Below are 27,574 nucleotides of genomic sequence, written 5' to 3'. Positions count from 1 at the left end.
TGCCGGGCGCGGTGACTCACGCCTGTAATCCCAGGCGGAGCTTGCAGTGAGCCAAGATCGCGCCGCTGCACTCCAGCCTGGGTGACAGAGCGAGACTCCGTCTCTAAATAAATAAATAAATAAATAAATAATAAAAATAAGTAAATAAATAAATAAAAGAAAGGAAATTTAAAACAATGTTAAAAGTCTGGAAGCTTCTAAGTACTTTTCAATCAAAATGAAAATTAGCCAGGTCACTTGTTATCTAATCACTTTTCTAAGAAGCTGTTACTTTAAAATTCTATCCAAGTTTTAGATTTGTTTTCTGCAGTATTTTCATATCATATACATCTTAATACACTCACACACTCACACACACACGTAAAGCTGTGTGACTCATCTCTTTTCAAAACTTCATTCATTTCCCTAATTGAATTATGCTCTAAGAAAATCAACATGAACCAGATATAGTTCCAAGCCCCACAATCTTGATTATCACTAGTTCAGTCCTTAATATTTCATTTTATGAACCGACGATGAAATTTGTTTTGCAATTTCACATTCTCCTTCTTACATATTTGTTACTTTCTAGACTCCATGCCATGACCCTAGTTCTTCATTTCTTTATTTCTTCAATTATTGCACTAGCTCTAAGGGTCTCCTTCTTTCCCATCTCATCTGTTTTTAATCCTTTTGTCCTGATCATCCATCTTATGGCTCAGCTGGGTCCCAATTTCCTATAGAATTCAGGTACATTTAAAAAATATAGCTTTCAAGTTTTTTTTTTTTTTTTTTTTTAAGCAATCCCTTCTGCCTTTACTATCTCTCCCCACCATTCTGGACATGAAATATTGTCTCAAGCCAATTTAATCTACTCACCATTTTCTGAGCAGGCCTTGTATGCATTTCTGTACTTTTTTCTCCCATGTTATTCTAACATCAGAGCCTTTACCCCATGCAATGTATCCTTCCATTATTCCATGACCACATCATGCAATATTAACCATGACACTTTTCCTGACCATCCTATCATTTAATGTAGAGCCGCAAGGGCTCCAAAAATTCACATCCCAATGATCTTCAACCAGAAGTATGAGAAATGGTAAAGCTGAAGGTGGTAGCACATAACACTTATAAGAATGCATTCTTCAATCCCTTGTGTGCCAATAAATATGCCAGGATTCTCTTTCTGACTCTAAGGGCAGGATTTGGATTCTGTCTCTCCTTCTCCTGACTATACTTAAGTATCTCTACTTTAAGAATGTAACTAAATTTTTACCATTTTTTTTTGCGTTTTATAATTACCATAATTAAAGTAAGATAACACCTTTAAACTACAAATGGAGACAGTGTAGACACCATACTAGCCAACATGGTAGCCACTAGCCAGATGTGGTTATTATATTAAAATTTAAATTAATTAACATTAAAGATGGACTTCTTTAGTTGTACTAGTTACATTTCAAGGGCTCAGCAGCCATATGTGATTAGTGCCTACCATACTGTACAGTGCAAATACAGAACATTTTAAAAAAATCACAAAAACTCTATTGGACAACGCTTAATGGAGGAATTCCCCCAGACTGCCCACATTAAACCCAGGTTTAATTGATGCTTCTTTTTAAAAAAAGTTCTTTTTTTTAATTTTTAATTTATAGATTTGGGGGTACAAATGCAGTTTTGTTACATGGCTATATTGGGTCACGGTGTTTCTCATCCCTTACCATCACCTACCCTCCCAGCCATCCTAGTCTCCAATATCTATTATTTCACTCTGTATGTCCATGTGTACACATTATTTAGCTTCCACTTATAAATGAGAACATGTGGTATCTGACTTTCTGTTTCCGAGTTATTTCACTTAAGATAATGGCCTCCAATTCTATCCATGATCTAGCAAATGTGACATGATTCCATTCCTTTTGTATAACTGAGTAGTATTCCATGGTGTGTGTGTGTGTGTATATATATATATATATGTATGTGTGTGTGTGCGTGTGTGTGTGTGTACACAGACATATACAGCACATTTTCTTTATCTGATCATCTGTTGATGGACACTTAGGTTGATTTCATATCCTTGCTGTTGTGAATAGTGCTGTGATCAACATACAAGTGAAGGTATCTTTTTGATATAATGATTTCTTTGGAGTCATGTTTTGTTTTTTAGTCTCCAAGAATTTTCATGGAGCTTGCACCTGTGAACTAAGGGGTAACAGAATCTGAGTTTTGAGATCCACAGAATCTTAAAGTCATCAAGTGGAAGGAGGCCCATGTTCTTTCTTGCAAACCTAAAAATGATATTCCCTGAACTTTATTCCAAACTTACACTAGTAATTGTGGGTGGATAAGGAACAAAGCACATCCTGATACCTTCACCCCGATATAGTTTTGTTCTGTGTCCCCACCCAAATCTCATCTGGAATTATAAACCCTATGTGGTGAGGGAGGGACCTGGTGAGAGGTGATTGGATCATGGAGGCAGTTTCCCCTGTGCTGTTCTCATGGTAGTGAGTGAGTTCTCATGAGATCTGATGGCTTAAAAGTGGCACTTTCCCATTTGCTCTCTCTCTCTCTCTTGCTGCCAAGTAAGAAGTGCCTTGCTTCCCCTTCACCTTCCACCATGATTGTAAGCTTCCTGAGGCCTACCCAGCCACGCAGAACTGTGAGTCAATTAAACCTCTTTCCCTTGTAAATTACCCAGTATCAGATAGTATCTATATAGCAGTGTGAACATAGACTAATACAACCCCTCACCAAGAAAAGGACCTGAGACCAACTTTACCCTATTCTAGTCACAAGTCCCTGATGAAGTATGGCCAATTTCAAACAAGTATGAGTCATCTGGAATTCTAAAACCTGTAAAGAAGAAGGGAAATTTAACAATCCCTGTTCACCTCATGGAGAGAGACTTGTGTCTCCTGTTACACTGTAATATCCACTACAGGGTCCACAGAGTAGGCTTGATAGCAATACTCCTTTGATCCTTCAGTGTCCCTTAATCTTAAACAATCTTTAAGGAACTATACAAGGTCTATCCCCTGTAGTCACTATTCCCACTTTGCAAGACTCAATGATGACACTTGTTTCTCTTTTTAATTTCTAACAGCTTGCTCTAATTTCTACTTCAGTCCACTCTGTTTTTACATTTAAGGTGTTTGGACTCAGAACATGATACCCCAAAATGTGGCACCTTGGCATGCTGAGCACTTGGAACTGAAGAACACTGGGAAGCCCTCAGAAGCAAAGTCTCTCTGACCCTTTCCAGCCCTTTTGTCTCCCACTCCTCTTTCTTTCCTTTTCCCAAAAGTGAGTCACAGAACTAGAACCCCTCTCAAACAAGCCCCAAATAACTTAGAAAGATAACACTTTTTCCCGTCTCTCTTGAAGATCATCATTCCAGAAGGGTCCTGTCCAATATCCAGGGAAAGGAATACTATACAGAGAGGCCAGGAAGAATTTGAATGGAAAGGCCATGCTGGGTTTCTCCTCTCAGTCCCTTACTATCAGATCACACCCTTTTGTCTGATCACATTTCTACACTGCTGTCTATTCTCTATAGAACCTAAGCATAAGAACAGACAGTTTTCCCTGGATCATTGGGTCTTACTTCTGAAGAAGTAAATTTTAATTAAATTAACTTGTTTTATTTTTCTCTTTTCAACCTGTCTTTTGCTATAGGAATGTCCACTGCAACTCTTATGATGGATGAAAAGAGGTATTACACCTTTCTGCCCCTACAAAGGACTGCTTTTGTTTAGAGCAGTTTTAGGTTCACAGCAAAACTGAGAGAAAGGTACAAAGAAATCTCATATACTCCTTATCCTGCATGTTCATAGCCTCCCCCATTATCAACATCCTCCACAGAGGGGTACATTTGTCACAGCCAATGAAACTACATTGACACATCATTATCACCCGAAGTCTATAGTTTGCATTAGGGTTCACTCTTGGTGTTGTACATTCTGTGGGTTTGTACAAATGTATAATGACATACATTCACGATTATACTATCACACAGAGTGGTTTATTGCTCTGAAAGTGATCCGTGCTCCACATTTTATGCTTCTACATTCACTCTTTCATGGCAGTTTAGTCTTTTATGTTTGTAAATCCACCTGCATCTCATGTCTAAACTCCAATGCTCTAATCATAGAATAAAATCCTGTTCCATATGGACTATATAACAAAACAAGTGTCAGCATTCAAACCAGTTTCTAGATTCTTCTGTATCTTTATTCCATATTGGAGGCAGCACATACTGCCTCTAGAATTAGGACTGGGACAGCCCCTCTAATCCTGTACGTGGACTGAGTTCTACAGAGCTAAACTCTGCTGCAAGTTCAGTTACCATTTACTGCTCAATTTGTACTTGGCTTTCCAAGATCCATAAAACCACTTCATGCCCCCATTGTGGCCCAAAGAGCAAAATGGCCTGTAATGCTTTATGTCCAGCTCAGCCCAAATTATAATACTTCCTTCCCCTTACACAAAGTCAATAGCTCTCTCAAAGACCTTTTCAAGACTTCCTATGTGAAAACTTCCTTAACTATGTACAACCCCTTGTAGATTTTCTGTTCATCTGATCTCCTATAAAATCTGCATTTAGTTCCACATGTTTGTTATGTATGCTAACACTTCCCTCAATTTATTTGGAAAGCAGGGGCTCACTTGTTCATTCATTCATTCATTCAGTAATCCAACTTTAATAAAGTATAAAAGTCATTGTCTTATATGATATGGATACAACAGCTAAATAAATTTCTATTCCAAATCCTGATGAACCTACAATTTAAATCAGAGTGCAAAGCGGGAACAAAGTACACTTGTTGCTTGGATAATTACTTGATAACTAGGGGCGGGAGGAAGCTCTTTAACTGTTTATAATTATGTTGTAAATAAAAGACCCTGCATGGTAAAGAGGTAGTGTTAAAAAAAGGACTAATTAAACTTTAGGGTTATGCCAGGAATAAAGATCAGCCAACTTTGGGAGGCAGGACTTAGAATAAGAGAGAAACGGAGAATGACAGTATAAAAATGAGTGACTTTACTGCATAAAAATGAAGTTCCCAGAGGAGAAAGGAAAAGGTAATATGAAGACTGAAAATAATATTGTGAAAAGGAGAGCTTTTATTGATGCATACATATAGAAAACCATGAAAATATTCAATTCCACTCACTTTGTGAGTAGCAGTTAGGTGGCATAAGATTAAACAAAGATTATCTTTAATGTAATGGATTAGGGCTGACTAGAAGTTGTAAAGACCAGAGAGAGAGAAAGAGAGAGAGAGAGAGAACATGCACTAAAGAGAAATTAATGCAACCAGTATCAATGAGCCAAAGTTCTTTTAAAGCAAAACAAATGTATATACAAAGGATTTCCTAAGGACTTTTTGATATACTCCCCTATTTTTCTAGTCCCCTTATTTTAAAGCACATAAGGGAGTAGTCCACCCAGAAATGGAGATTCCTTGGAATTTTTACCTTTTTGTAGATCAGTCCATTTACAGCTGTCTTAACTTTTGCTGAGGTGAGCGTGTTAAAATGTTGATATTGCTGAAGAATCAGAGTTTGCAAAAAGACTACAACAAGAAGTGCCACTGCATAGCCATAGCCATTCCAGCCAAAATCTGAGCTGTGTTCACAGAAAATGATAATTTGGCTGCACGTCATAAAAATTGAGAAAGGGGCAGAAATGTTAAACATCTGAAGTGTTAAATGCTTATGAGAGTTTCGTATTGTCAAAATGTTACACACACACACACACACACACACTCCTACCTGTTCTTTTTCTCTACTTGCTTAATTTGATATTTGTCCCCGCCGTCTCTTTTTTTTTTTTTTTTTTTTTTTAGTAAAATCAGGAATGCCTTCCACTGGCTTGTGAGTACGAGGTTATTTTCTGGTTTTCACATGGCAGGGCCATCAAATAATTAACTTTCCTGGTATAACTTCATCAGAAAAGTCGAGACATAGATACATTTAAAACTTTATTTTTTCTCAAAATTATGTGTTTTATCAAATACAGGGAAACATGACAACCAGAATGTAAGTAGGGGATCTTTTAGTATGGCTCACAGGTGCTGCTTTTTTTTTTTAAGCTTGATTTATATCTCATGTTTTATTGTCACTTTTATTCATAACCAATTTCTTTTTTCTCTACTTTTCCTTATTTCCTCTTAAGTTTGTGACAGCATGATCAGGATGATTAGGGCCAATGCTGGGGAGCAGAAAAACAGTGGGGATGGTTCTAATTACAAGTATCTTGGCTGATAGTCCCTCAATGATAAACATTGTCTAAAACTCAGAGTGCCTGATGTTCACTGGTAATAATATTTTAAGCATGATTTCACCTTTTTAAAACTGCATCAATGTGACTGAAAATAATGTTAAATTTAAAAGACTACATAGCACATGCAATATGGTGAAAACAATCTGGGCATATACTGTGACATACTACAAGTTAACATGTCATTTATTTTGCAGGCTTACCGTTTTGGGTTTTATTTAGTAGCCCCTTCTATTTCACATGTAAAGGTATAGTATTAGAGGTTTGATAAATGGACCTTTTTCACTGTAAACTCTGGAGATGCAAAAATGTTCTATATCATTGTAATGAGTCATTTTGAGTGAATCCATAGGTTAGTAGAACTAAAATGAAACCATATGCAATTAGATTTGACTATATCTACCCTTTTCTCAAAAAATATTATATTTAAAAACTCATTCTTTATAAAAGTTTAATTTTTTTTTTGAGACAGGGTTTCATGCCTGTTGCCCAGGATGGAGTGCAGTGACGGGCTCTTGGCTCACTATAACCTCTGCCTCCCAGGCTCAAGAAATCCTCTTGCATCAGCCTCCTGAGTAACTGGGATTATAGATGTGCGCCACCATGCCCAGCTAATTTTTGTATTTTTAGTAGAGGCGGAGTTTCGCCATGTTGTCTAGGCTAGTCTTGAACTCCTGACCTCAAGCGATCCACCCACCTTGGGCTCCCAAAATGCTGGGATTACAGGTGTGAGCCACCACACACAGCCAAAAGTTTAAATTTTTAAGTGGTAAGTAAAGCGTAAATTTCTAGGCTTTGATCTATTTGTTGACAATTTGGACAGCTACTGTGTGAAAAATTAAAAGTAACTTGTTCAAATTGCTTTATTAACCAAGTACTTAAAATATTAACTTTATTAAAATCAGACTTTAGAATAAAATATATACAAGTGTCTCTAATAGTAAAACCTCTAGGTATCAACAATTATTTGGAGCATTATATATTCTCAATGAAACTATTAAATTATCCCGCACCCCACATATACATAATAACAGCAGAAAGTTCTGTATTTCTTAATTGATGTCATCCATTAGGACATCTGCTTTTTATGAAAGCAATTTGCTAAATGCCTTCCTGTTCTAGGAATTACATTTCCTGAAAGAGTAGCACTATTCTTATTAGGCATGTATCTACCAATTATACTTTTTCCTTTTGCATAAAGACAAAACAACTAAATGACTAAAATCAAGCACTGTAGTGGTTCTACACACATTAATTGAGAAATATTAAAGAAATATTAAAAACAATCTGTGCCCAAGGCATGATAAAGACCATAAAACAATATTCATGATATTAGATATGAATACTTCTTTTTTGTTTGATATTAAAGTAAAATCCATAAAGGGAGGAAGAGAGCCAACACAACAATCAACAAGAAATGTATGTAGTAAATAATGAAAGTATAGTTTTACTAATGAATTGATAAAAATATTCCTTTTATATGTTTTATTTTACACGAGTCATAATAATATGACAGTGTGCTGTCATCCTTAAAGATAGTCCTTTCCAGCAAGTTTTTCATATAAAAAGAATATATATATTTTGAGACTGGCTATGTACATATATACATTTTGAGACTGCATATATACATATATACATATGCAGTCTCAAAATATACATATTCTACATATGTATATGTGTGTGTGTGTGTATATATATATATATGAGACTACACATGTATATATGTAGCCTCAAAATTAGCTTATAAAATTAGTTCTTCCATGACCAAATTATGATCATACAAGCTCTGCAATTCTTTCTGATCACTCAATTGTTACTTATTGTGAAAATTTTAAGGTTTTTCAGCTGCTGCAGAATAAGGGTACTTTGGAAAATTGTAACTTTGGGTTAAGTCCCATTTGTTCTGTATTTTTTTCAGGGAATTCATTTCGGTTCCAAGTGCCAGACTTTGTGCTAAGAGCTAAGGACACAATGATTGAATAATACAGGACAGTTTGCCTCTTTCATCACCTAGGCAGGGAGAAAGGTGTGACTCATTGCAATGCAATATTAAAATTCTTGTTTTGCAGGTTCGATCAAACCTGTGTGAGGCAAAAGTGTCTCAGAAAGTAAAGGAGACTGTTCTCTACCCCACAGACATTCTTTGGTAATTCAGGTACAACTTTTAGGGAACATAGACACACTGAATTGCTATGACCTACAGCTATTTTAGGAAAGACCATGGCCATGGTGAGATTCTCTCACAAGTTTCTTGAGCAGTAGTCATTGGCAAAGGGGAATCAGAGTATGACTGAAAATCCCTTGCTACTCCTCTGGTTGAGAAATTGAACCTCTTTTCTCTAATTCCCTTCCCTTCGAATGTGGGCTGATTTAGGGAATCTCTTGACCAAAACAATGTGGCAGAAGTGACCTTCTGAGATTTCCAAGCCTATGTCGTGGGAAGACTTGTCTGAGCCTCTTGTAATACTCACTCTGAGGAAATCCAGCAACCATGTAGGAAATTTAACTACTCTAAGACCTTTGTTCTCAAGCTAACCATTCAGAGAGGCTGTAGAAACAGAGAGAAGGAGAGAGATGGTGAGGGCGGGGTGGAGAGAGAGAGAGAGAGGACAGAGGAGAGAGAGGACAGAGGAGAGAGAGAGATCTGACCATTTCCAGCCATCTTAGCGCAGGCCTCAGATGTGTGAGTCAAGGAGCCATTTTGGGCATTCCAGAACCAGCACACAGGGAGAAGAACCAGGGTAACTCAGCCTACAGTTAGAACCAAAGCACCAGCCATATGTCTCCATTTGAGCTGCTTCAGCTGTCTCCAGTTGCTCTAGACACTCAGCCAAGGTCGCAATCATGGTGGAGCAGAGAAAAGCAGTCTCTGCCTTAAGTTTTGACCACCAAAATCACGAACACAATAAAATTGTTGCTTAATGCCACCAAATTGTGATGTGATTAGTTTTGCAGCATTGGATAACCAGAATAGGGCAGGAGAGGAAGATGCTGGCCAATTTCTCTGATAGAAAGATTTCTGGTCACACATAAAATAGTGCTATGGTGACTCCTGGGATATGCTGAGGTGAGGGGCAGAGGCAAGGGGAGGGAGAAATTTGTCATTTTGTAGGGAGGGGGCAGTTAATCCAGGAAACATTTGACTTATACTTCTACAGACAAGGGAGCCAACAAAGAATTTGGGGTGAAAAATGTCAGGAACAGTTTTCTGACAGCAATATCCACCTTGCTTGGATTCCCTGGTTCCATTATCTCTTGTTTCTATTTTTATGTGTTTGCGCTGGCCACTGCTTCTCAATATCCTTTGATAAATTTCCTCATCTTCACCAACTCTACCCATTGGAGTAGCTGATAGTTTTGTTTTGTTTTGTTTTGTTTTGTTTTGTTTTGTTTTTTGAGGACATCTTTACTTTTCTTCACATATGTTAAGGTGATTTCAGCCAGAACAATGACTTGACATACCCAATCCAATTTAGAACAATTCCAGTTTGTCACTCCAGCCTGTATCTTTCCTAATACCAGTTGTATATAGACAGTTTCTTACTCAATCTTTTTTTTTAGACGGAGTCTTGCTCTGTTGCCAGGCTGGAGTGCAGTGGCACGATCTTGACTCACTGCAACCTCCGCCTCCCAGGTGCTGGGATTACAGGCGTGAGCCACCACACCTGGCCTACTCAACCTTTTAATCTAGACGGCCCCATGTCAGGGATCCCCATGACGAGTCCCCAGCTCAATTATTTATTTTAATAACTTACAGGACTCGGCATATAGTTATCCTTATGGCTATATTTATTATGGTGAAAGGATACAAAACAAAATCAGCAAAAAAAAAAAAGCTATACGGGGTGAAGTCTGGGAGGAAACAGGCACAAGCTCCAAAAGTCCTTTCCCTGTGGAGTCACACAGAGAATGCTTAATTCTCTCAGCAACTAGTTGTGGCAATACATGTGAAATGTTGTCTACAAGGCAAGCTTGTGAAAAATTCAGCATCCAGGGTTTTTATTGGAGGCTGGTCAAGTGGCCACCCTTTTCTTAACACACTCCAAAATTCGAGACTCCCAGAAGGAAAACAGATATTCACCATGAACCATATTGGTTGGATAAACAACCTGGAGATATTGAACCATTCTTATCAGTTAGGGTAGTGGGTACCCTCCTGAAATGTAAGTTCCAGTTGCCAGCCAAAGACCACTCCTGTAAGCAGGCTTTCCAAAGTCCATAGGCAGGCCTGCTATGTTAATTCTTTCTTGCACAATAGCTAATAGATCTTTCAAGGTTAACAGTCCAGAAGCAAACCCTATTCTCTCCTCTAGTCTTTCTTTCATTTTCTATATCTCAGGATATGCTGACTCATTTACCTGATGATCTAAACAAAAATTTTGAAGGCATCCTTAACTTCTCGCTTCCTCTCTCAACCTACATTCAGTCCACCAGTATATTCTGTTAACTCTACCTTTAAAACACAACCAGAGTCTGACCACTTCTTATCACCTTTATTGCTACTACCAGTTGAAGCCACCATTGACTTTTGCTTGGATTATCGCAAACAAACTTCTAACTGGTGTTTCTTCTTCCACTCTTGCACGTCTTGATTTTATTCCCCACATAGCAGCCAGAGTCATTCCTATAAGACTTAAGTCTAAGCAGATCATTGTTTTTTTGCTCAAAATCTTCCAAATTCTTCCCTGCTAATGTGGACTAAAAGCCAATATTCCCATCATATTTCATAAGGTCCTTCAAAATCTTTTCATCTCTGCACCTTTCTGACCTCAGTCTTACCTTTCCAGCTCTCTGCTCCAACCTCACTTTGCCTCCTTGCAGGCCCTCAGAGATACCAAGCATGAGCTTCTTCATGACTTTTGCCCTTCCTGCTACCTTTAATCACAATAGATATTTTCTTGGCTTCCTCCCTAACTTCCTTCAGAACTGTGACCAAAAGTCACCTTATCACCAATGTCTTTCATAATTACCTTACATAAAACGGTAACTTCTAACTCCTCAGACTGGCATTCCCTTACCCTACTTTACTTTGTTCCTAAGCACTGATGGTATCATTTATGTTTATTCATTTCTTTGGCTTTCCTCTCTCCCCTCTAAGTGTCATCAGAGCAGGTTCTTTGTTCTGATTTTTGTTCTGTCCCCGCAGTCAACCTAGAACAGTTTTGGCATGCATAGGTGCTCAATAAATATTGAATGAGTATATTCCTGAATATCATATGGGATCTAGGTAATGCAGGATTAATGATATTTTCATGAATTAAATGGTTATTAAAAACTCTAACAACTTGGAAATTTTTTAATACTAAAAATATGATCACCAGTTAATGAAATATATGTTTCTTTGTGTTTCCTTCATATGACAGCTAGGTATAAGTCAAGGTTTCCTTGAAAAAGGTGGCACAGTCAAAAGATCAATTTCATTGTCTTCCTGTAAACCATTGCAGATAGATATTATAGAAATGTTTCAAGTCATTTTACTATGTCTATATCTAGATATAGAGATGCACAGAAATATACATATATTAGGTAATAATATATGTTCATATATGTTATACATAGTAATTGTGTGTGTGTGTGAGTGTGTGTATGTTTGTGTGTGTGTGTAATTGCCATGGCTGTTAAAGCTCAACTCTCAAAAGGCCACAACTAAGTATCGTAGTGAAAATATGTATCATTTCCTTTTCAAAGCATACATTCAAGCGAGACTTCCTAGATTTCAATTACGACTCTGGCACTTTCTAGCTGTGGGGACTTGGACAAATTACTCCACCCTTTCTGTCTGTTTCTGCCATTGTAATACTGAATGTAATAACACTGTCTACATTGCAGGAGTGTAGTAAAGATTAAATGAGATTACCAATGTGATGGTTAATTTTACGTGTCAACTTGACTGGTGAAGAGATGGTAAAACATTATTTCTGTTTAATAACATTTAAATAATGTTTTACCATCTACCAGATGTCTGGGTGTGTCTGTGAGGCTGTTTCTGGAAGAGATTAGCATTTGAATCAGTAGACTGAGTAAGGATGATCCCAGGGCATAGTGCCTCATCCAATTTGTTGAGGGCCTGGATAGAACAAGAAGGTAAAGAGAGAGTGAATTAGCTCTCTTTCCTGGAGCTGAAATATCCACCTTCTCCTGCCCGTGGACGTCAGAACTCAAGGTTACCTGGCCTTTGGACTCAGACTGCATTATGCCACTGTCTTTCCTGAGTCTCTAGCTTGCAAATGGAAGACTGTGGGACTTCTTGGCCTCCATAATTGCAAGAGCGAATTCCCATAATAAATCCCCTCTTATTTGGGTTTATATATCCTATTGGTTCTGTTTCTCTGGCGAACCCTTGCTTAATAAAATTAATATTAGATTTTAGAGCAGTGCTTAGTACAGGGTTGACTTTATTAGATATTGACTATATTATCCTAATTCCCATTTATATTGTAGATAACCCTAATAGCATATCCACATCCTAATAATATTTGCAATAAGAACCTTCTCTACTCTTTTGTATTAGAACTTTTATGTTAGAATACTTACTTTTCATTTATCTGTGAGGAGGGAAAAAAAACCCACCAGACTTTAACTTACTTCATTATGAGTGGGCTAGTGAAGGACAAAATATCAGCAAACACTTTGAATAAGGCAACTTGAATCAGGAAGGATTTAAAGGTGTTCCACAATGCATAGAGTAGAGATGGTTTCTTGATATGTGCCTCTTTATAACAAGATGCCTACATAATTAAAGAAAATAGAAACAATGAGAAAATTGGACACAACCAATATTAATAAAATGAAATATAACTAAACTAATTATACAATTAACAATATTGCTCTAAAGACAATAAGGTAATAAGAAAGGAATAAATCAGTTAAACTTGAAATTATGACCCATATCATTGAGATGGTAGGTGGTGTTACTTATACCACATGGCATAAAAGGACAAGTGCAATAGTTGCATTTTATTATTTTTATGAGTTTTGAAACTATTTAATTAACATAAATACAGTTTTTATCTCCAAATTATATTTTCTTTTGCAGAAGTCTGAAAATAATATATATGCATATGATGCTAGAGGTGGAGTGTCTGCTCCTGCTCCCATAAACTTTAATTTTGGCCACCATATAATTTGCTTTGACCAATAGACATGATGCTCTGAGATACAGAAGCTATCTTTGTCACCACTGGCAAGGAGCCAAAGATATATACATGCATATCAACACATTTGCTCCTGAACATTAAAGAGAAGGAATGCTGAGTAGTTTGAAGACAGAAATGGGCTGCAATAGCAACAAATTATGCTTATAAAAATAGATTGTCATTTCACACATTTTACAAATTTCTATATTAATAATAGTATCTCACACTTGAAAAAAGCTTTATCTAGTTTTCAGGCAGTAATTACTTCAGGATTTTATAGAACTTTGTAATTAATTACCTTTACTTTTTGCCTCTCTTGATTCCTTTAAACTTCCTTTCTCCATTGTTTTTCAAAGATGGAACACACAGTGTAGGAGGAATCACTTTCCTTTAGTTCAAAAAGATCCTCTCTTTCCAAAGGTCTCTTATAGCCTAAAGTAATTACTCTAAAGATGAAAACGTAAGGTAAACAAGACAGCAAAACAAATAATCTAGTTAAAAATAAATTGTCACACATTTATTACTTTCTTTGATTTTTACATTATTTTATTGATTAAAATACAATGACTAGATTATGTGTTTAAACAAATCATACAGTTTTATCCTGGAGGTCAATAATGTGCAATAATCATTTATAGTTTTTATAAATGCTGTTTAGACATCCAATTATTCAGTGAAACACTGACTTCATTTATTCATCTTATATTTGGGAAATGTACCACTCAGCTCATTAAAATTTATGTAGCAAATTTTCCCAGTAGAATATTATTACCCTTACCACTCAAGTACCCAAATTGGCTTTTAGGCTTCTATTGGAGGGAAAACGAATCCAACCTCTGCATTTGCAACTTTCTTCTGTTCTACTAGGACTTTCTGTACAATTTGCCACTTGACTTTATAGATTGTACAACTGGATGTGGAGTACTTGTCCCTATCCCATAAGCTCTGGCCTTGGCCTTATGACCAACAGAATATGAGCCAATGTGAGAGTGCAATTTCTGAACTGATGCCTTAAGAAGCAAGGCAAGTCTCCACCAGCCTCTTAGTTTTTCCACCCTCCTCCATTCAATGAGCTTATCCCAGGTGACACTGCAAATAATTATGCAAGAACAATGGGTCTAAACTGGGAGGCAAACAAGATGCATAGTGTAGTTTTACCACAGAAGTTACCGTGGGAGAGAATGAATTGTACTTACCCACAGCTCTGCTCTGCTCTACCATCTTTCTGCTAACAGGGATCTGATATTTCTTCAGTTGAAAATCTCTTGAACTCATGGTAAGGTCTTATTTTAGCCACAGAGTTATGAATTATAATTGATCTAAACCAGTCCTGGTACTCTCATTACCCTCTGCTTGGGATTAATAATATAACTGAGTTATGGCTAACAATACCTAAGCCAATATCTGCTAGGAAGAACTTTCTTTTTCAAATGAAAGCACAGAACTTCAAAAGGAGAAAACATGTTGCCTCCCTTCTCTTTCCCTTTTGTCCTTTGAAGCCATGATGCTTTGAGATATAAAAGCCATCTTTGCCACTATGGATAAAAAAGCCAAATAATAAGGATGGGAAGCAGAAAGACGGAAAAAGCCTGAGCCTTTTTGTTTGTTTGTTTCCACAGACTCTTGCTCTTTGCCCAGGCTGGAGTGCAGTGGAGCAATCTCTGCTCACTGCAACCTCTGCCTCCTGGGTTCAAGCAATTCTCATGCGTCAGCCTCCCGAGTAGCTGAGACTACAGGCACACACCACCATTCCTGGCTAGTTTTTCTACTTTTAGTAGAGACAGGGTTTTGCCCTGTTGACCAGGCTGGGCTTGAACTCCTGGCCTCAAGTAATCAGCCTGCCTTGGCCTCCCAAAGTGCTGGGATTGCAGGTGTGAGCCACTGTGACCGACCTAGCCTGGGCCTTTCGTAACATTTCTGCGATAGTTCAACAACCTATTTCCAGTAACACCCTCTTTCCAATAACATAAGAAAATAAATACTTGTTTGTTTAAACTATTATTATCTGGCTATTCTGTTACTTGAAGCTAAACTCACTCTGAAGTGATTTAAATCAGATATAGTTTGTGACTTTGGTGACATGACTTGTTCAATAAGAAATTAAACCCATACTTAAATCCAGGCCTTCTGACTGGCCTAAGTTCTGTCCATATAAAGTGTATTAGCCGAAGAGGCGGTAACAATGCCTTAAACTACTCCAAATTGGGACTGCTTTCATTGGCCTTGTTACTAAATAATCTCAATTGATTGACTCTGGGATGAATTTAAACCCTATGGTAACAAGAGATTCCACTAGATTTTATTTTACTTTTAGTATAATACATAATATCTTACCACAATTCATATCTAACAAAAAGGTTTAAATGTAATAAGAAGGGACTTTCCGTAATCATGTTTCTGTTGGCTCAAATATGCTGGACATTTTCCTGCAGTGCACTTTTAAAAACATATTAAGCAATAAACTACTTTCTTGTCATATTAAGTTCTATTTCATTCCATAAAATAAATATTCATTTTCAAAACAAGACTGCATTGACTTTCAGAAAAGCATTTTTAATAACATTTACTGCCTCAGCATTTTGAGTTAGAACTGTGCAAAACTCAGCGGTTTCGGTTCAGGGAAAAGTGACCTCTTGCTTTCATGCTGAGTCCCCAAATAATGCAGCATCTAAAAGTGACACTTAAGCTGACTTGATTGTGACTCTCATGGCTTAGTGGTTTAACTACCTTGACTTTTTTCCCAGATGTGTGTTCCCCTCCACTATCTTTTGCTCTCTTCTAACAGACTCTGATCACATGGCTGGCCTTACCTTCCCACACAAGAGTTTGGAAAAAGAATAAGCAAGGAAGTGATAACGAAGTGGTATTTATTTAAATCAAATGTTGAGGCAGCTTTTTGGGACACAATGAGGACCAAGAGTTGGCCCTCTCAGTAAGTGAAATGTGTAACACATACTAGGTCCCATCAACCTGTGGGCTTTATTCCTAAAACGATAATACAGTTTACACATGTATCTCATATTTTTAGAACGATGTTTCTTTTCAAAGGACATTCACATCAATGAATTTGATTCTCACAACTCCCCAAAGCTGGCAGAGCAGGATTAATTTCTCATTTTTACAGGCAGTTAAACATTAAGAACTTCAGAGACTGGTGATGGTGTTTTATACGTAAAATAAACCAGGGCTAACTTAGCAAAAAGCAGACAGTGAAATGTATTACTTCTGATATGGTTTGGCTTTGTTCCCACCCAAATCTCATCTTGAATTGCAGTTCACATAATCCCCACATGTCATGGGAGGGACCTGGTGAGAGGTAACTGAATACCCCATGCTGCCGTTCTCATGATAGTGAGCGAGTTTGCACGAGATCTGATGGTCTTATGAGGGGCTTTTCTCTCTTTGTTTGACACTTCTTCCTGCTGCCAGGTGGAGAAGGACGTGTTTACTTCTTCTGCCATGATTGTAAGTTTCCTGAGACCTCCCCAGCCCTGTGGAACTGTCAGCCAATTAAACCTCTTTCCCTTATAAATTACCCAGTCTCGGATATTTCTTCATAGCAGCGTGAGAACTGACTAATACAATTTTCACTCTTAAATTTTATTATCTTAGAGAGAATTTTGACTATATTTAGAATTAATAAATGTGCATAAATATCTCAACCAACTCATGTGAAGAGAATAGAAAAACAGTGGCATTCTGTTAGGAAGATGAGCTGAAATATAACTTTTATAGATGAGTAATATTTGAATACTTAGAAAGTACAAATATATAGTAGCATTATCAATTTTATTACTATAAATAACCTTTTAAAACATTTCTGGAGGGAGGCCAAGGCGGGTGGATCACGAGGTCAGGAGATCCAGAACATCTTGGCTAACATGGTGAAACCCTGTCTCTACTAAAAATACAAAAAAAAAATTAGCCGGGTGTAGTGGCGGGTGCCTGTAGTCCCAGCTACTCGGGAGGCCGAGGCAGGAGAATGGCGTGAACCCGGGAGGCGGAGCTTGCAGTGAGCTGAGATCGCACCACTGCACTCCAGCCTGGGCGACTGAGCAAGACTCCATCTCAAAACAAAAACAAAACAAAACAAAAAACTATTTCTGGAAAGAGGTATTATGTTATGGGAAAAGGAAAGAAATCAATCTGGCCAAAAATTATAGGTTGGGAGAAAGTTGTTTAATGTACAAATTTTTTTAGTATGTGAGAAAAAGGACATATTGAATAGTGTATCTGGTTAAAATAATGACACGATTGTGACCTATGAAAACTCTTACTAGATTTTTCCACGTATATCTCTGGCCATGATTATTATACACTGGTGACAGATTATATTTGCTAATAAAGGCTTGGTAATTATTTGATCATCAGAATGATCTAGATAGCTATTGTCTTAGGAATTAAGGCTCATAAGTATATAATTTTTTAATTATTGTGTCATCTGAGCACATTTTAATTGAGTTATTCATACAATTATTGATGCTTGAATTTGTTCTAGGAAATAATTTGACACTATTCTGTAACTCCAAAAATAGATCGGAGAATACAATTAATCTTTGTCTTCAAAGGGACATTCTCTTAAACAATAGTTAGGTTTCAAATACAATTGTTTAGTCACCACATAAGAAATCAGATTAGATCCATGCCAATGACAGTTCTGGATAACAACATCCTATGAAAATATTTTGTATCTAATTCTGAGATATTCAAATTAAACAGAAAATAAATGTGATATTCACAGGGTTTGATGGTTTATTTGATTGACTTAAGATATGGATTTCAAAATACTAGGTTGTCATATTTGAAGATTTGCTATGTCTTATCTTGCTTATTAAATTTAATTTCAGCGTCTTTAGGAATGCTAAAATAATGTTTGCAATATTTAACACATGCATATAGTTTTTATAGTTTGATAATCAAACTTTAAAACTACATTTATTTAAAATTAATTTTATTTGCATTACTTAAATTCTGTGATACCTATGGCTTTAAAATGAGACTAGAATTTTTTATTTTTTATTTTTATTTGTTTAATTTTTGAGACGGAGTCTCGCTCTGTCGCCCTGGCTGGAGTGCGGTGGCGCGATCTCAGCTCACTGCCAGCTCCGCCTCCTGGGTTCACGCCATTCTCCTGCCTCAGCCTCCCAAGTAGCTGGGACTACAGGCGCCCGCCACCACACCCGGCTCATTTTTTATATATTTTTTAGTGGAGACGGGGTTTCACTGTGTTAACCAGGATGGTCTCCATCTCCTGACCTCATGATGCGCCCGCCTAGGCCTCCCAAAGTGCTGGGATTACAGGTGTGAGCCACCACGCCCGGCCCGAGACTGGAATTTTTTAAAGCTGGGGTAGGTGTCACTCTTCCTCTCAACTCCCCCTTAAACAAAATTCAGGTTTGGAAAACATTTCTATACATATACAAATTTGAAGCATTAAAATCATTAACTGTAAATAGCTCACATTTACATTTCTAGCTATGCTTTCACTTTTCTAGTGTGCTGCTTAATGTTACATAGTTTTGCCATCCTCTGTAAGAGATTCTTAGATTTGTGTAACTTGGAAATTTTATCACAATTTAACCCCTTCTGCCCAAGTATTTGCTCACAAGTATATACATTTTCTACTTCAATTGCTTTAAAAAACTCCCCAGTGATCTTCATGTTGCCAAATTTAATGGAGAATATTTAGTTATTATTTTAATTTACCCCTTTGCAGTATTTGGCCCTATTGACCACTTTATTTTTCTCCTTTCTTAACAGTTTCTCTTTTCTTACCTGTCACTCATACTATTTCATCAGATACTTCTCTTAGAATATATTCTGAACACCTTTACTTAGCTTTTTTTGAAGACTCCTCTTTCTCTTGCTATTTAAATACTGAGGATTACCAATGTTCCATTTGTTCAGCCTATTCAGTGGGTTCTTTCTCTGGGCAATCTCATTCATACGCATGGTTTCAACTACTGTCCTCTAGTCAGTGACTCCCAAATCCATATCTATAGTCAAAGGTTTATTCTAAGCCTAGAAGCCACATATCCAAACTCCTGTACATGTGATGCTTCATAAGTGCGGGGAAAAGAAAGAGAGATCAGATTGTTACTGTGTCTGTGTAGAAAGAAGTAGACATAGGAGACTCCATTTTGTTCTGTAGTAAGAAAAATTCTTCTGTCTTGAGATGCTGTTAATCTGTAACCCTACCCCTAACCCTGTGCTCCCTGAAACATGTGCTGTGTCAACTCAGGGTTAAATGGATTAAGGGTTGTGCAGGGTGTGCTTTGTTAAGCAGATGCTTGAAGGCAGCATGCTCGTTAAGAGTCATCACCACTCCCTAATCTCAAGTACCCAGCGACACAAAATACTGCAGAAGGCCGCAGGGACCTCTGCCTAGGAAAGCCAGGTATTGTCCAAGGTTTCTCCCCATGTGATAGTCTGAAATATGGCCTCATGGGAAGGGAAAGACCTGACCATCCCCCAGCCTGACACCAGTAAAGGGTCTGCGCTGAGGAGGATTAGTAAAAGAGGAAGGAACGCCTCTTTGCAGTTGAGATAAGAGGAAGGCTTCTGTCTCCCGCCCGTCCCCGGGCAATGGAATGTCTCGGTGTAAAGCCGATTGTATATTCCATCTACTGAGATAGGGGAAAACTGCCTTAGGGTGGGAGGTGGTACATGCTGGCAGCAATACTGCTCCTTAAGGCATTGAGATGTTTATGTATATGCACATCAAAAGCACAGCAGTTTTTTTCTTTACCTTGTTTATGATGCAGACACATTTGTTCACGTGTTTACCTTCTGACCTTCTCTCCACTATTATCGTATTATCCTGCCACGTCCCCCTCTCCGGGAAACGCCCGATAATGATCAATAAATACTAAGGGAACTCAGAGGCTGGTGCCGTAGTGGATCCTCCGTATGCTGAATGCCGGTCCCCTGGGCCCCTTTTTCTTTATACTTTGTCTCTGTGTCTCTTTCTTTTCCAAGTCTCTCGTTCCACCTAACGAGAAACACCCGCAGGTGTGGAGGGGCAACCCATCCCTTCAATAAGTATCTCAAAAATTAAAAATTTCTCAATCTGAACCCACAGTTTTTCACCACATCTGAACTTCACAGCCAGTTCTTCCCCACCTTTTATTGTGTGGTTTTCACATAGTATTTGCTCAATTTGGGATACCACATTTCTCACTCCTACACATCTTTAAATGTTAAGTGAAAGCATTGGTAACTGTGAAATAGTCCCTAATTGTGCAAACTTGATTAGATGATATTACTGAAAATTTGTGTTTGTCAATTATGCTTACGTTGCCTTTTCCCTTTTTTTGTAATGGTGGTATACTTTTTAATCTTTTTAATTCTACTATGAATTCCTAGAAGACAGAAACTAAGTCATTTATCTCTGCATTTTTAAAGACTATTTGAGTTTGGGGTATCTAGTACCTAATCATTTTTTTAAAGATTAATCCACTCTTGGGAACATATCTGTAGATAAAATTGAGCAGTTTTGTTTCTGTGAACTGCAGAGCAAGGGGCATAAAGCTAGAAACACAAATTTAACTTCATATTATTATGGAATTTCTGTTATGGGGGAAAAAGGAATACATTTCTAAAGAAAGCTTCTGAGTTTATAAAATAAGAAAACATCAACTCTTCCCATTCAATACCATTTAATTTCTGTGTTAGAAATCAGAGTTCACAATGGTATCTCCTGAAGAAATTCTGAGCCCTCAACATATGTTATGGGTGAATTATTCTATGAGAAAAACCATAATATATGTCTTATAAAATGCTTAGGGCTGTGTGTGTGTGTGTTTTAACAGTAGCATATATTAGTATAAAAGAGAGCATTTCTAATAAAAAGTAGATCGACATAGCAAAAATAAAGCTTGAAACATGAACTCATCAGAAATCGGTTTACAACACATACTTACTCCTACATGGGTATCAATGGACAGGTGCTTTCCTTTCCTGAGCCTAAATTTTTCTCATGCAAATGCCTTTCTCATAGCACTTGGAGAGGAATTAAATGAAATAATAAACACAAAGTGGATAGCATATACTTGATGCTAAAAAAGAAGTTCATTTTTCTGTTCTTCCCTAGTGGTAATGAGATGAAAACCCGACAAAGAGATAGACATATTGGGGGAATATTAGTACTGTTATCTGTGGAACTATTTAGTATGTTTTTACCTGTGATTTCTGTGTAATAAGTAATATGAGACAACTTTGTACAACTATTCACTTTGAGATTAAAGGAAATTCAGGTGTCATTTCCCTTGGGATCTTTTTCAGTGTGGTACACTACAAATATATTAGTAAAATTCCTACCTGCTAAACCAGGAATATGTCACTTTACTGAAAAATGAGGCACTTTTCTCTGGACTGCATTTCTGAAAAGAAAAAATATACAGAGTAGTGTATAAAGTAAATATTTTAAATTTACATTTGAAATATTTTTTGTCGGGGGTAAATCTGAAATGATTTATTCTACTAAGAGTTACGGATATGTTGGTATCATAATTCTTAAGAAATATAGTTAAGTGAAGATATTCTTGTATGGTGGTTGGACTAGAGGAATTTCAAGATTTCTCTCAATATTACGATGGTGCATGTAGCAGTAAATCATGTTGGGAAGGAAAATTGTATGTATATGTACGTATACATACATAGAGAGATTTTAGAACTGTAAATTTACAATTATATGTATTTGTATACATATATACATATACAATACACATACATATACATATATATGTACACATACAGTGGGACAGTTCTTTGAACTTAGCCCATATTGTCTATTTACATTAACACAATTATATGACAGTATAAGTGAATAATTTATACACATATGTGTTATATATGTATATGTATATATAAGATAAATGTAAGCATTTAAATTGCTAAAGGTAGTTTTCTTTTTCTGAGAAATAGAAAAGAGAATATCATAGTTATTTGGTATACTTCTGTGTGTGTTTACATATTTTAAAAATTATATACACAATTACATATTTGTCACAATTACATGATATTTTGGGGTGGGTTATAACAATTCCATAAAGTTTTCCCACTTACTGTGTTGGTTTAACCAAGAGAAAAGAGGTTTAAAAATAGAGGACTCAAAAATAACCATTTTATGTTTTTATAGTCAGCATCAATCTCTTTGCATTTTAAAAAGTAAGACTGGTCACCAAGTTAATTTTGATTTTTAGAAACTGTCCAACATTTAAGAAATTTCCTAGTGATCTTCTCTAACTCAGTTCTGATTCCATAATCAGTGTTTACCAATTTAAAAAATTCTGAAGCTAGAAGGAATGACTAAATCCAAATTTCATCGTATACAACAAAATGCCAAAAGTAGAGATGAGAAAATGTATTTGACGCCAAATGTGTTGTCTGTGTTATAACAAATTATATAATATAAATCATTTAAGATATACACAATTTACCAAAATGGCATTTATCATTATAAGATTGTTGCAAGAACTAATATAATGATAAATATAAAATACTTATCACACCATTAGCACAAAACAATGACTCAAATATATGAACAATAAAATTGTCATCACTATTGTTACCAACATATTATTTAAAAAACAAGTACATAAATTATTGGAAAAAATATTCTAAAAATTCTCTAATTAACCTGGAGGACATATTTTATGTTATAAGTTCAAATTTCACAGGGAGTTGCTAATGTGAAAATTTGCTACCAATGAAAGGATCGGATTGGTAGCCGAAACACATATATTTCTGTGGAAAACTGTAAATGTCTACCAATTCTTTGCAGCTTTTCCCATCAAGAGGTGGAATCTATTTCCCATCCCTTGTATCTGGGCTGACATTGTGTCTTGTTTTGGTCATAGAAATACAACAGGAGTGACACTGAAATTCTAAGCCTCAAGAAGCCTTAATGCTTTGGCTCCTGCTGCGCTTAGAACACTGAGTGCACCATGTGACTGAGCTGGACCTAGGCTGCTGAAGGATGACAGATCACGTGGAGGAGAACTAAGGCACTCATCTGATGGTCTATTACCAGGCCAATAGCTTGAAAACTGCCAGATATAGGAATAACGTGGTTCTAGATTATCTGCCTACCAGCCCATCTGCCAGCTGATTCTACAATCATTGTAGAATTACTGTCATTGTATTTAGTTCTCGCAACAATCCTATGCATAAAAGAGCGCAGGAGTTATCCGTCAAACTGACCCAAACCAGGACACAATCCAGCTGACCTAAAGAATAATTAACTAAATAGCATGGTTGTTGTTTTAGGCACCTAAGCCTTGCAAAGCTACTGCAGATGGCTACTTTAGCAGACTAAGAACTCAGTATTTGGTTTAACATTCCCTCTAGGAGCATTTTTTCATGTGAAAGCATCTTATGTGATGCCCTGTATATTTTCTGGTACATAGCCTCCTTAGATGTGAACCAGGTATCTTATGCTGAAGCACAGTAAAGTCCAACCATACTTTACTTCCCAGAAGGAATAGCAGCCAGGTTTATAAAAAAAAAAAAAAGTCTGATAAAGGGAGTTAATCCTTACCAAGCACCAAGAATGTGCAAATGACTTTTCAATACATTCATAATTATTGAATTCATATTATGGATCTCATTGAGTTGATTATATACTGCACATAGTAATTTCTATGTAGAAAAATAGAACATGACAATTCTGAGTATCTTTGAATGTTCTAATTTACTCCCATCTTCTCCATTAAATATTTATCATTTTTCTAACTCATTTGTTCTCAATCTGACAGCAATTCTGGTCTGCAGACCTAATTGACCCCAAGTGAGTTTCTCATTTCGTGTGTCCCCATGTCCACTACAGACCTTGTTTAAGCTGTTTTATTATCTATTGTATTTATTTACTATTGAGCTTATAGTAGGCATTCCATAAACATACCTCGACATTGCTGACTTAAGAGCAATTTTCACTAGAATGGAGGTCCTGTTACTTCTGGTTTATGGCAGAAAACAAGAATTATTTAGACCACTGGATCATAGCACAGCCGGGGTTCTGAAGTGTGCTGTTTTCAAACTTCCTTGGGTTTAATGTCGAGATGTGGCCTCATGGCAATACGGTTTGTGTGACAGATTGCTGTGTTTACTGATATCCCATAATGCCTAATTTCGGAAGCTTCCTATGTGGATTTTATAGGGGGATTTTGGGAAAAGTGGAGGAAGTTACTGGAAAATGAAAGTAGATGCTCATGGAGAAGGGAACACTTCTAGAAATTAAAAAAAGAAAAAAAAAAGGAGTCTTGCTCTGTCACCCAGGCTGAAGTGCAGTGGTGCAATCTTGGCTTACTGCATCCTCTGCCTCCCAGGTTCATGCGACCCTCCTGCCTCAGCCTCCCAAGTAGCTGGAATTACAGGCCTCTGCCACCAGGCTCTGCTAATTTTTGTATTTTTAGTAGAGACGGGGTTTCACCACGTTGGCCAAGCTGGTCTTGTACTCCTGACCTCAGGTGATCCACCCCTCTTGGACTCTCAAACTGCTAGGATTACTGGTGTGAGCCATGGCGCCCAGACAGATAAAACTTACATTTTTTTAATCACTTAAAAGATGCTAAATTCTGTACTAAGTATATTATTTCACTAAATGTAAAATACCTTTATGATGGAATAATTTCTGTCACCCCTATTTTATAGAAAGGGAAACTAACACCCAGAGTTTAAGAAACTCGCCTAAGATCTTGCAACAAAGTATTGGAAACAAGATCTAAACCACTTAGTTTATTCTATACTCCAGTTCTAAATCCACACTCTCAACTCTTATCCATGCAACACTGTTTTTCACTACTTAGACCTTTCCTACTGCCCACATCCTTCTGCCTCCCTTCTCCTGGCTTTTGTGCTTCAATCCTATTCAGGTTACAGTGGCTTTTGTAATTTCTGTCCTCTCACTCCAGTCCAAGGCTCTGAAACAGGTTCTGTATTACCAGAGCAACCTTAACATACTCCTCAGGGAGGACTTAAGGGCTCCTTCAGGTTGGCACTCACAGAATTTACCCTCATATTACCCAACTCTCTCATTATTTCCTGGAAGGTGCTTCTCTCTTACTAGATTTAGTGTAGCTGGAAGACAGAAACTATAGTTGGTTTATCTCTGTATCGCTAGCTTCTGGAGAAATCTCCAGTTTCTCAAGGCCCAGGGCCAGCTCATAATAAACATGTTTCGGATGACTGACTGAATGAATGGATGGATGCTAATCACTACCAACAAAAAATATTTAGAAGAATCTATTCACAGGTCACCATGTTAGTCATAAAAATTCAATTAAAAAGGTATGTTCTTAGCTTATAGTTACATAGGGATTTTTACCTGAGATCTGTTGTATTAAAAATATGAAGCCAATATGTAAGTAAACAGAGGTTTTTTATACATTTTGAAGCCATCAATTTTTTTTTGAGATAGTGTCTCACTGTGTTGCCCAGGCTTCAGTGAAGTGGAGCGAACATGGCTCACTGCAGCCTCAATCTCCCAAGCTCAAGTAATTCTTCCACCTCAGCCCCCCCAAGTAGCTGGGACTGCATGAGCATGCCTCCATGCCTGGCCTCCCAGAGTGCTGGTATTACAGGCGTGAGCCACTGTGCCTGGCTGCCATCAACTTTTTAAAAAAATTGGCATCATAGAAATAACAAATAGAGAATGAAATTAAAATGAATATTTTCGACCTTGTTTAAGTGGATTCCTGATCTGTGAAGGCTATCAAAGTTGAGTAATAATCAAGGAAACAATGGGTGTTTGAATACTAAAGGAAGAGTCGACTAGAATTTGGGGTGACAAAATTGAGTTTTATAATTTTTCAACTACAAGTTTATAATTTACTGCCTTTGATCACCTTGACTGTTACACTAATGATATTAAACCAGTTTGCGCAATTGAGCCTGCCATCTCTACAGTACAGTAAAAAGAGGCATGCTGTAGTGATGGAGCTTTTTCACATTTTCAAGGAACTTATTCAGCCCTTCTATCTTATAGGTTTTTATAAAAGTACTTTACATATAACCTAATTTTAAATAAATTTATAGTTTGATTTTGTATGTGATCAGAATAGATGTCACATATATTTGACACTCAGAGTTACTAAAAAAGCCAGGATTAGAACAAGTCCCCTGAATCGGAATTATATATTTTTTCTTTGTTAGGACAACAGGGCTGTTTCTAAGCCCATGTCTTGTACAGTGATGATAAGTGAAACAAATGGAACTTTTGTTAGGGGAATTGTTGCTAATACTCAACTGTAGGGCTCATTTCTCTGACTACCGCGTTAGCACGTGACTCCCATTGTAGAAGCATGAGTTATAGTGCGCCAGAGGAGAGCACAATTAAGTGTCTGAAGTTCCTGGATTTGCCCCAGACCTGGGTCCCAAAATTCACACTGAGTGTTATTAATCCCCAATGCTCTGCGGTTTTAATGGGATCATTCACAGGTTGTAGAATTCCGCTCCAACCTGCGTTCCTTCAGCGATGACAGGCCCATCCACGCTTTCTGCTTATGGGGGAGTTACTTATCTCTTCAAACAAAGATGCCTCTTCCTCTCCTCCAGCCCTACCAAGACTGAGCTCCTCTGGTTCAAGTTGCACCCACCCCGATCTCTGATCTCTGCTCTCAGGATTGAGTGTGTACGCGGGTCTGTCTGTCCCGTGTGTGATGGCTACTGAAACAAGGGCTCGTCAGTCCACATTCAGGGTTCGAGGACTCACCTCTCCCCACTTCCACTCCTGCACCCACAGTGGTCCCCACGACCCGCCTCTCCTCTCCCCTAAGAACCAGAGAACTTCACCTGTGCATCAAGCCCCCCGCGGACCCGCTGATAGGAGCCGCCCGAGTTCCGCGGACTGGAGAGCATGGTCCGCGGGGCGCCCGGCCGCTGGCTGAGAGCCTGGCTGCGGCTGTCACTTCCCTTGGCAGCGGACTGTCAGTTCAGCGCCAGCACGGTGGGAGGACACGCACTCCGCCCCGGCAGAGTCAGCTGTCACCTTAGTCCCTGCCTTTCAGTCCTAGCCAGTGCGCCTGGGGCGGGGTGCTGGTGGAATGGGGTTGGGCCCAGAGGAGGGAAGGTGTGGAGGGAGACGGGGAGGGACGGTTCTACAGAGTCAGCTGCTCTCTGCCTGGCGGGGAGTTTGCACTTGACTCAGTAGTTCTCCCCTTTCCACTTCCTA

The 27,574-nt window shown here is 37.7% G+C and overlaps 1 pseudogene across 1 annotated transcript in view; it reads right to left on the bottom strand.

The window, feature by feature from the left end:
* Positions 1 to 27,261, bottom strand: part of ABCC13 (ATP binding cassette subfamily C member 13 (pseudogene)) — a 97,398-nt pseudogene extending 70,137 nt beyond the window's left edge. The window contains exons 1-5 of the transcript XR_008674886.2: positions 27,196 to 27,261; positions 21,724 to 21,785; positions 13,703 to 13,850; positions 12,854 to 12,996; positions 5,464 to 5,641 (exon numbers count right to left, since the gene is read on the bottom strand). The product of XR_008674886.2 is annotated as an ATP binding cassette subfamily C member 13 (pseudogene) (transcript). The remainder of the gene's footprint in view (positions 1 to 5,463; positions 5,642 to 12,853; positions 12,997 to 13,702; positions 13,851 to 21,723; positions 21,786 to 27,195) is intronic.
* Positions 27,262 to 27,574: the final 313 nt, after the last annotated feature.

This window comes from Gorilla gorilla, chromosome 22 (genome assembly GCF_029281585.2).
Source record: "Gorilla gorilla gorilla isolate KB3781 chromosome 22, NHGRI_mGorGor1-v2.1_pri, whole genome shotgun sequence".
NCBI classification, from domain to species: Eukaryota; Metazoa; Chordata; class Mammalia; order Primates; family Hominidae; genus Gorilla; species Gorilla gorilla.
This window is presented reverse-complemented; position numbering and strand designations above follow the sequence as displayed.